We start from the raw sequence: 10,641 nt of genomic DNA, 5'->3' as shown, positions 1-10,641 counted from the left end.
TTGTTCTGTCTCTGTCTCTCTCCAATAAATAAATCAACTTAAAAAAAAAAGTTTAGTGGGCTTGGCAGTGATAGAGCCCAGAGGGATTGAGCAGTTCTTGGAAGGCAGGCAGGCAAAGAATTTAAGGACACACAACATGAAAACAATGATCTGAAGAGTACCTGGGGCACATAGTGGGGATGTTATCCATTCATCCTGGAGTGCATCCTAGAGAGACAGCATTTACTGAGAGACTCCTCCAGGAAAAAGTACCTAGAAAGCACGGTTTCCCACTCCTCTCCTTTAGCATAAGCACAGGACCACCCACAAGAACCAGTGCAGCATGGACATTTGCTATCTCACTTGCTCACACCATGCCCTGCCCCCAGCACTCCAGTGGAACTGCCCCTCTAGTCATATTTGCCTCAGCACCAACATGGTGGGATCCTTCCCCTGGAAGCCTAGCCAAAAACCCTGCCAACATCATGTCTCCCAGTGCAGGAGTTTTGTGGATCCTCAGTTCTAGTGGTGTTGGCAACCAATAAGCTGGAGCACACTTCCACATTTAGACCAAGTAGAAAACACTGCGCACATTAGGCAAAGACAGCCTCTACAGATGACTGGCCTGGAGGATAAAGTGGCCAGTACAAAACAGCAGAGGACATGAAGCACACATTGGAGACACTTCAGGACCTCTACCAGGCCCTGGGGAGCAGGGGGAAATTCACCTCAGGGTGCTACAGGACCTCTAATTCATAAAACCATCACCCTCAAGAACAGGAGATGTAGTTGACTTTTCTAACACAGAAAGACAGGTAGAGACAGACAAAATGAGAAGACAGAGAAATTTATCTCAAGTGAAAGAACAGGACAAGGCCATGGGCAAAGATATAAGCAAAACAGATATAAGTCACATGCTTTATAGAGAATTTAAATCAGTGAACATAAGGATACTCGCTGGATTTGAGAAAAAAGTGGAAGACCTGAATGGGACACTTAACACAGAGATAAGGAATAGTATAGCAGAGATAAAGGGTATAATAAATGAAATGGGAAACATGCATTGATGGAATAAACAGAAAGCTGGAAGAAGCAGAGGAACTAATTAGTTACCTAGAAGACAGAGAAATAGAAAGTATTTGGCTGAGTAAAAAAGAGAAAAAAGAATTATGAAAACAACAATAGACTTAGAGAACATAATGTCTCCATCAAATGTAGTAATATTCATATTATAGGAGTCCCAGAAGAAAAAGAGAGAGAAAGGGGGGCAGAAAACTTATTTGAAGAAATAATAGCTAAATTATTAGGAAAAAGATATCTAGATTCTGGAGGAATAGAGTGTGTCCATCAAAATCAACAAAAACAGACTTGCACCGAGACATATTATAATTAAATTGGCAAGATATAATGACAAAGAAAAAAAATCTTAAACGTGGTAAGACAAAAGAAGAAAATGACTTACAAAGGAAAACCCATAAGGCTAGCTGCAGATCTCTCAACAGAAACATCCTAAATCAGAAGGGAGTGGCATGATATATTCAATGTGCTGCATGGAAAAAATCTGCAGCCAAATGTACTCTATCCAGCAAGGTTTTCATTCAGAAAGAGAGAGAAAGAGTTTCCCAGACAAATAGAAACTAAAAGGGTTTATGATCACTGAACCAGCCCTGAAAGAAATATTAAATGGGAATATTCCAGTGGAAAGGAGAAACCAAAAGTAATACTGTAAAGTTTGAAAACATGAAAGCAGTAAAAATGAATATTTCTATTGAAAATTCAGTCAAGGAACTCGAAAAAGGATGTACTCTTTAAATGACCATCAACTTAATATAGACTGCCAAATGCAGAAGTGATATAGAAACCTAATGGTGACCACAAATCACAAATCACTAATAAATATGTAAAGAATAAAGGGAAAGAAATCCAAATAAATCACTAAAGAAAATCAGCAAGGCAAGAAAGAGAAAAAGACAAGAAAGGATCAAAGAAAATCTTCAAAAACAACTATAAAACCAGTAATAAAATGGGACTAAATACATATCTATCAATAATCACTTGGAATTTAAATGGACTCAATGCTCCAATAAAAAGACACAGGGTGACAAGATGGATTTAAAAAAGAAAAAAAAAAAAGATCCATTTATATGCTGCCTACAAGAAACTTATTTTAGACCTAAAGACACTTGCAGATTGAAAGTGAAGGGATGGAGAAACAACTATCATGCAAATGGATGTCCAAAGAAAGCCACAGTAGCAATACTTATATTGGACAAAATACACATTAAAACAAAGACTGTTTTAACAAACAGTTAAATAACATTCTATAAAAATAAAGGAGACAATCCAACAAAAATATATAACAATTATAAATATTTATATACCCAACATAGAAGAATGAAAATACATAAAACAGTTAATAATAAATGTAAAGGAACTAATTGTTAGTGATAAATAATAGTAGGACCTTTAACATGCTATTTAGATCAATGGATACATCATCCAAATAGAAAATCGACAAAGAAACAATGGCTTTGAATAACACACTGGACAAAATGGATTTAACAGGTATATTCAGAACACCCCATCCTAAATACACATTATTTTATTTTTTTTTATTTTTGTAAATTTTTTTTTCAACGTTTTTTATTTATTTTTGGGACAGAGAGAGACAGAGCATGAACGGGGGAGGGGCAGAGAGAGAGGGAGACACAGAATCGGAAACAGGCTCCAGGCTCCGAGCCATCAGCCCAGAGCCTGACACGGGGCTCGAACTCACGGACCGCGAGATCGTGACCTGGCTGAAGTCGGACGCTTAACCGACTGCGCCACCCAGGCGCCCCAATACACATTATTTTAATGTGCATATGGAATATTCTCCAGAACATATCACAGACCAGGTCACAAAACAGGTGTCAACAAGTACAAAATGGTTGAAGTCATACCATGCACCTTTTCTGACCACAATGCTAGAAATCAACCACAAGAAGATTCTAGAAAGAGCACAAATACATGGAGGTTAAATAACATGCTACTAAACAGTGAATGGGTCAATCAGGAAATCAAAGAAGAAATTAAAAAATACAGGGAAACAAATGAAAATGAAAACGCAGTGATCTAAAACTTCTCGAATGCAGTAAAAGCAGTTCTAAGAGGAAAGTTTATAACAATATAGGTCTCCATTGAGAAGCAAGAAAAATCTCAAATAAAACCTAATGTTACATCTAAAAGAGCCAGAAAAAGAACAATAAATGAAGCCTAAATGCAGAAGAAAGAAGGAAATCTTAAAGATTAGATCAGAAATAAATATAAATGATACAGAAACTAAACAAACAAGCAAACAAAAGCAAAATACAACAAAACAAAACCAACCCACAATAGAACAAGTTAATGAAACTAGGAGCTGGTTCTTTGAAAAAAATCAATAACATTCATAAAACTCTAGGCAGACTTATAAAAAAAAAAGACTCAAATGAAATCACAAATGAAACAGAAGAAGTAACAACCAACACTACAGAAATACAAACAATTCTAAGACAATATTATGGAAAAACTATATATCAACAAATTGGAAAACCTAAAGAAGTGGATAAATTCCTAGGAACATATAAACTACAGAAACTAAACAGAAACATATAAACTACAAAAACTAAACAGAAAGAAATAGAAAAATTTGAACAGACCAATAACCAACACTGAAATTGAATCAGTAATCAAAAAATTCTCAACACACAAAAGTCCAGGACCAGATAGCTTCACAGGAGCATTCTAACAAACATTTAAAGAAGAGTCAATACCCAAAATAAGTCAGTCAGAGAAAAACAAATACTATATGATTTCACTCACTTGAGGAATTTAACAAGCAAATGAACAAAGGGGATAAAAGAGAGAAAGACAGACCGAGAAACATACACTTAACCATAGAGAACAAACTGATGGTTACCAGAATAGAGGTGGATGGGAGATGGGTTAAAGGTGATGCAGATTAAGGAATGCACTAGTTGTGATAAGCCCTGAGTGTTGTATGAAAGTATTGAATCATTATACTGTACCCCTGAAACTAATATTACACTGTATGTTAACTAACTGGAATTTAAATAAAACCTTAAAAAAAAATAAAGACTTAGTACCTATTCTTCTCAGAATATTCCAAACTATAGAAAAGGAAGGAAAACTTCCAAATTCATTCTCTGAGGCCACCATCACTTCGATCCCCAAACAAGACATAGACACAGTTAAAAAAGACAACAGGCCAATACTCTTGATGAACATAGAGCAAACAACCTCAACAAATTACTAGCAAACTGAATCCAACAATACATTAAAAAAGTTCTTCACCATGATCAAGTGGGATTTATTCCCAAGCTTCCAAGTGTGGTTCAATATTTGCAAATCAGTCAATGTGATACATCATATCGATAAAAGAAAGGGTAAGAAACCTATGATCATTTCAATAGCTACAGAAAAAGCATTTGACAACGTGCAACACCTATTCATGATCAAAACCCTCAACAAAGTAGGTTTAGAGGGAAAATGACATAATAATGGCCATATATGAAAAACTTACAGCTAATATCATCCTCAATGTGGAAGAATTAAGAGCTTTTCCTCTATGATCAGGAAGAAGACAAGGATGTCCACTATCATCACTTTTATTCAACATAGTACTGGAAGTCCTAGCCATAGCAATTAGATAACAAAAAGAAATAAAAGGCACCCAAATCAATAAGATAGTAGTGAAAATTATACTATCTGCAGATGACATAATACTATATATAAAAAACTGGAAAGACTCCACCAAAACTGCTAGAGGTAAATAAATTCAGTAAAGTTGCAGGATGCAAAATCAATGTGTAGAAATCTCTTGCATTTCTATACACTAATAATGAAGCAGAATAAAGAGAAATTAAGAAAACAATCCCATTTACAATAGCACCTAAGTGACATTGGATATAATAGGACACCTAAGAATAAACCTAACCAAAGAGGTGAAATACTTGTACCCTGAAAACTATAAAACACTGAAGAAAGAAATTGAAGATGACATAAAGAAATAGAAGGACATTCCATGCTCATGGATTTAAATATTGTTAAAATGTCTATACTACCCAAGGCAGTATACCGATTCAACGTGATCCTTATCAAAATACCAATAATATTCTTCACGGAACTAGAAAAGTTCTAAAATATATATGGAACCACAAAAGACCCTGAATAACCAAAGCAACCTTAAAGAAAACAAAAACAAAAACAAAACACAAAGCCGGAGGTGTCATAATTGTAGACTTCAGGTTATATGACAAACCTGTAGCAAACAAAACAGTATGGTACTGGCAGAAAAATAGACACATATATCAATAAAACAGAATACAAAACCCAGAAATAAGCCCACACCCGTATGGTCAATTAATCTTTGACAAAGCAGTAAAGAATATCCAATGGGAAATAAACACTCTCTTCAATAAACGGTACTGGGAAAACTGGACAGATACATGCAGAAGAATGAAACTGGATCACTGTCTTGCACCATACACAAGAATAAATTCCAAATGGATTAAAGACCTAAACATGAGACCTGAGACCATACAAATCCTACAAGAGAGCACTGTGTTGGCCATTGCCACATTTTTCTAGACATGTCTCCTGAAGCAAGGGAAAAAATAGAACTACCTTATGATCCAGTGATCATGCTACTGGATGTTTACTTAAAGAATGCAAAAACACTAATTCAAAGGGATACATGCACCTCTATGTTTATGGCAGCATTATTACAATAGCCAAACTATGGAAGCAACAGAAGTGACCATCAATTGATGAATGGATAAAGAAAACATGGTATATCTTAATACAATAGAATTTTATTCAGCCACAAAAAAGAATGAAATCTTGATATGGATAGAGCTAGAGAGCATAGTGCAAAGTGAAATAAATCAGTCAGAGAAAGACACATACCATATGATTTCACTCATATGTGGAATTTAAGAAATAAAACAAACAAGCAAAGGGGAAAAACAGACAAAAGAGAGAGCAATAAACCAAGAAACAGACTCTAAATTACAGAGAACAAACTGATGGTTACCAGAGGGGAGGGGCATGGAAGGCTGGATTAAATAGGTGATGGGTATTAAGTAGTACACTTGTTGTGATAGCATGGTCAAGTATGTAGGTGTTGAATAACTAAATTCTATACCTGAAACTAATATAACTCTATATGTTAACTAACTAGAATTTTAAAAATTCTTGGGGGCACCTGAGTGGCTCAGTTGTTTAAGTGTCCAACTCTTGATTTTAGTTTAGGTCATGATTCCAGGGTTATGAGATTGAGCCCCGCCTTGGGCTCCTCACTCACCTCACTGAGTGTGGAGCCTGCTTAAGATTCTCTTTCTCATATATATATATATATATATATATATATATATATATAGTCAGAATGTGGTAAACACTGTATGTGTTTATATATGTATGTGTTTATATATGTATGTGTTTATATATGTGTCTCATATATATATATGAGAGAAAGAGAATATGTATACATACATATATGTATACACACATATATATATACATATATGTATATATTCACAATGTGGTAAACACTGTAAAAGAAATAAAATAGGAAGGGTATGTAGTCTGACACTAAACTCTTTCAATCTGGTAAATATTTCACATTCACAGCCTCTATATACTTTACTGTATCTAAATGTAACTACTATATCTAAATGTTGTAATAATAACAGAGATATCTATGGATTGTTTACATCTGCAGAATATTTCACCTGTCTCAAAGGAAAGGTACTACCTACTGTAATGCTACTTTTGTGAGCTTCTGATTTTGTTCTGATTGGATGCTTTCCATGTTTCAAAATTCTGAACTATAGTCATCTTTTGAAATAATGCCATACTAATTTAAATGGTGACATAAATTAAAATACTTCTCAGGTGCTTGGATTAAATTAACCTCAAAGTGTCACACATCAGAAAGAAACATAATGATTTATCTTGAAGTAATCAAAGAAGTTTTCTAATACACAATTGCAATGGAGCTGTTGCAATGTGACCAAAATAAATGACTCTGGATTGTTCTACAAAACCAGAATAGTACAGTATCATTAGTAACAGTAAGGAGTATAGGTGTTGGGACAAGACAAAGTTGAAAGTAAGCACTAACATTGCAGCTTCCTAATTGGATGACCCCAGACAAGTGATTTATTCCCTTTGATCTTTCATCTCTAAACATTGGAAGGAAATAGAGAGATAATGAGATAATGTATGTGAAGATGGTGTGCCCACATAGCCAAACTGTTCTGTTATTATCTACTCTTCCTAGCCCACTCGTTTGCTTGCTTCTCACACCATGTTCATCTAGTCACAGGCTTATGGAAGAAGGATACACTTTAATACAAAGAGGGAGAGGTTTGGGCATATTAAAACAAACATCACTCCCTCTGCCCTAAAAGTACATGAATTATTGTTATAAAGTAGCATTTCTGTAATTTCCCCTAAAACCACATCATATTTACCATGTTTCCAGATCTCTTTAAGCTCCATTCTGTTTTCATCTCATACCTAAACATCTCTTCTTGGTGGGAATCCTGGATTGCTCATCATTTGCACCTATGCAATTTCACCCACTAGCCCAGCAATGTTGATCAAATCATTTTACCTCCCTATCAGCTCCTTCCTTTGTAAAATGGAAAACAATGCTTCATTGAACCCATCATGGAGGTTACACTCTAGTAAGGTGACACTTAAAAAATGAAGAAAAGAAAAAGAAGTTGCATAAAAGCTAAAAAGAAAAATAAAGCAAAGAAGGTAGGAAGTATTACAGTGGATAAGTTTGAAATTTCAGATAAGATGTCCGGGGAAAATGACATCTGATTCAGGACTTAAAGAGAGTGAAGGAATGAGTTCCTATAGAAATCTGGAGCAAGGTTGTTAAGGTGAATGCAATGAAAATACACAGCTCCAGACAGTAGTGCACTAAGTGTATTCAAGGGTCATGGAAGATGCAAATATGGCTGGAAGGGTGGATGATGGAGGTTTGAGGCAATGAAGACAGAGAACTCTCATGGCCTCTTGTATGACACTGCAGGTAATGGCAAAAAGTTTTGTAAGAAGTAAAGCTACTGAAAGGTTTTAGCCAGAGTAGTGACATGATCTGACTTCCTTTCAGTAGGACCTATGTTGAGAAAAGAATGCATGGAGCAAAAGCAGGAGCATGTAGTCCAGTTGCAATAATGTGAGCCACAATGGTAACAGGGGAAATATTGGCACTAAGAATTAAAGTATAGAAAATACTTTACAAGTGCCTGATACGTGGAGAATGAGATACAATGTTATTTTTTAATTTAAAAATTTTAATGTTTATATATTTTTAAGAGAGAGAGAGAGAGACCGAGCACGAGTCGGGGAAGGGCAGAGAGAGAAGGAGACCCAGAATCTGAAGCAGGCTCCAGGCTCTGACCGGTCAGCATAGAACCTGACACGGGTTGGAACTCATGAACTGTGAGATCATGACCTGAGCTGAAGTCTGACACTTAACCGACTGAGCCACCCAGGCATCCCTAATTTTTAATTTTTTATAAATTTTAATTCCAGTATGGTTGACATACAGTGTTATATCAGTTTTAGGTGTACAATATAGTGATTCAACAATTATATACATTTCTTAGTGCTCATTGTAAGTGTACTCTTAAACCTCTTTACATGTTTCACCCATCTCCCCACCCACTTCCACTCTGGTAACCATCAGTTTGTTCTCCATAGTTGAGAGTCTATCTTTCGGTTTGTCTCTACCTTTCTTTGGTCATTTGTTCTGCTTCTTAAATTACACATATGAGTGAAGTCATATGGCATTTGTTCTTCTCTGAGTTATTTCACTTAGCATTATACCCACTAGATCTATCCATGTTTGCAAATGGCAAGATTTAATTTTTTATGACTAATATTCCACTATCTATCATCTATCTACCATCTATAGATCTATCATCTATCTATCTATCTATCTATCATCTATCTATCATCTATCATCTATCTCTCTATCGATGGAGATAGGCTGCTTCCATAGTTCAGATATTTGTAAATAATGATGCTATAAACATTGGGGTGCATATATCCCTTTGAATTAGTGTTTTTATATTATTTGGGTAAATCTCCATGGAATTACTGATCTCCAAAATTGGAATTACTGGTGATTCTGTTTTTAACTTTTTGATGAACCTCCACACTCTTTTCCACAGTGGCTGCACCAATTTACATTCCCACCCACAGAGCAAAAGGGTTCTTTTTTTCTCCACATTCTCCCCAACACCTGTTATTTCTTGTGTTGTTGATTTTAGGCATTCTGACAGGTGTGAGGTGATATATCATTGTGGTTTTGATTTGAATTTCCCTGATAATGAATGATGTTAATCATCTTTCAAATGTCTGTTGGACATCCGTATGTCTTTTGTGGGGGAAATGTCTGTTCATGTTTTTGCAATTTTTAATTTGGATTATTTGCTTTTATGGTGTTGAGTTGTATAAGTTGTCTATATGGTTTGGATACACTAACCCTTTATCAAAAATATCATTTCCAAATATCATTTCCTATTTAGTATAGTCACCATCTGTCACTATACAACATTATTATAATATTATTGACTATATTCCTAGTCTATACTTTTCATCTCTGTGACTTACGTATTTTATTATAGTTTTAAATATTTTCTTAGTTTCATTGCTTTAGTGTTCTTATCAGAGAAGTTCCATATCATATATGTTGAGCTGTCCTACATATCTTCTATCTGCCATTTTCTCATGCCATTTTTTATCTTTTATCTATTTGTGTTTGATAATTTTACTCTTTTTGTTGTTGTTTTGTTTTCTATTTCTTACGGTGGTAATCATGGTATTTAACACCCTTAGGGTGTTTTTCATGTTAAATGCTTTGGAAATATTAGGCTAGAGTTTTTGTCTCTAGTTTTAATTTTCCCAGAAGGAAACTATGAGAAGAGGATTGGGTGAAGTAGTTTATTTGGAAGGTGGAGAAAACACAGGGGGGGAATGATTGGAAATGAGGCAAGGAAAGAAAGACAGACAAATGAGTGCATTATCAAGAAAGTTCTCTTTCTAGGTAACTAGGTCATAGTCCCCCTGGGGAACTCAAGACACTAAAGCAAAGATTCTGTCCAGAATGATTCCACCTAAAGGATGTTGGAGCATGCCCATGTTGGCAGCACATACCCTGAAAACTGAATCAGTAAAGAGAAGATTAGCATGGTCCTGACACAAGGATGACACAAATTTCATAAAAGAGTGTTTGAATTAGGTCTTTTTAAAATTCCCATTATTGATTGAGGATTGATCCAGGAGAACTTTTATTCTAAGGCACTTTACCATTTCCGAAAGTAGAGAGGCAGAGCTCTAGCCACTGGAAAATGTCTTTGGCAGTGATAAAGAGATGGTGAAAGTGAGGCAGGCAGATGCCAAACATGGTGGGGGGGGGGCACTCATAGTATGATATTTTTTTTTATCACATTTTTGACATTTCACGTTTTGTATTTCCTTTTGTCACTTTTTTCCAGTAGGTTTTATTATTTGTTGGCATATTATTCAGTTAATATAACCATTTCCTAAGTCCTGGCTTTGATTTGAACTCTTTTTGTTCTATTAGAACCTTGTGTG

The 10,641-nt window shown here is 35.3% G+C and overlaps 1 non-coding gene across 1 annotated transcript; it reads left to right on the top strand.

Moving 5' to 3' along the window:
• The first annotated feature begins 10,183 nt into the window (after nucleotides 1–10,183).
• On the top strand, nucleotides 10,184–10,285 carry LOC132670536 (U6 spliceosomal RNA). Its single transcript, XR_009606768.2, has one exon. It is a non-coding gene; the product is annotated as a U6 spliceosomal RNA (small nuclear RNA).
• Nucleotides 10,286–10,641: the final 356 nt, after the last annotated feature.

This window comes from Panthera onca, chromosome B3, assembly GCF_046562875.1.
Source record: "Panthera onca isolate mPanOnc1 chromosome B3, mPanOnc1 haplotype 2, whole genome shotgun sequence".
In the NCBI taxonomy this organism is placed as follows: domain Eukaryota; kingdom Metazoa; phylum Chordata; class Mammalia; order Carnivora; family Felidae; genus Panthera; species Panthera onca.
This window is presented reverse-complemented; position numbering and strand designations above follow the sequence as displayed.